At 34.8% G+C, this 695-nt stretch overlaps 1 pseudogene; it reads right to left on the bottom strand.

The window, feature by feature from the left end:
* Window positions 1–279: 279 nt before the first annotated feature.
* On the bottom strand, window positions 280–399 carry LOC120596388 (uncharacterized; annotated as a pseudogene).
* Window positions 400–695: the final 296 nt, after the last annotated feature.

The raw sequence follows: 695 nt of genomic DNA on the forward strand, positions 1-695 counted from the left end.
TGTTTCGTTAAGTCAAGCTAAAAATTTAAACTGCGAGCAATTATTTCAAAACATCTAATAATGTGATTTGTTTGTTTGTTTTTTTGCTATGTAAAACAAAAACAAAAACTTAAAAATTCTCTTTCACGATGGTTAAAAAAATAGAACATATGATTTTCTAATAATAAACCCTGAAGGACTGGTCTTTGCCATGGAATCTTGGAGGCAACCCTTGGTTGATCCTACAGATTGCAAGGACCTTGTCAGCTTACAATCCCTTATTTTTCAATTTATTTTTTACACCTATAGCACCTGGTCTTCCTAGGTGATCTCCCCATCCAAGTACTAACCAGGCCCGACACTGCTTAGCTTCCGAGATCAGATGGGATCGGGCTTGTTCAGGGTAGCATGGCCGTAGACTGCCATTTAATCTTGACTAGAGTTTCTGAAATAATTTACAGCTCTTATAGATTAGTATGATCATGTCCCAGCCATTTGTCTTTGGGTATTAATTGCTTTTAATCCTCAGAGACTTATCCATTAATCTGTTCTTTGGTAAAGAAGATGTTTCCTTCAAATCTCTAACTCTTCATTAACAAATACTAACATAAGAAAATATCTCATTATTTGCTTAGAGGTGAGCATTCTCAAGGGAGTCAGTTTAATTTTAAAGAGTCTAATTTGAACTATGGCTACTGTGAATATATAATTGTGTG

The sequence above is a fragment of the Pteropus medius genome, unplaced genomic scaffold (assembly GCF_902729225.1).
Source record: "Pteropus medius unplaced genomic scaffold, Ma_sr-lr_union100, whole genome shotgun sequence".
NCBI classification, from domain to species: Eukaryota; Metazoa; Chordata; class Mammalia; order Chiroptera; family Pteropodidae; genus Pteropus; species Pteropus medius.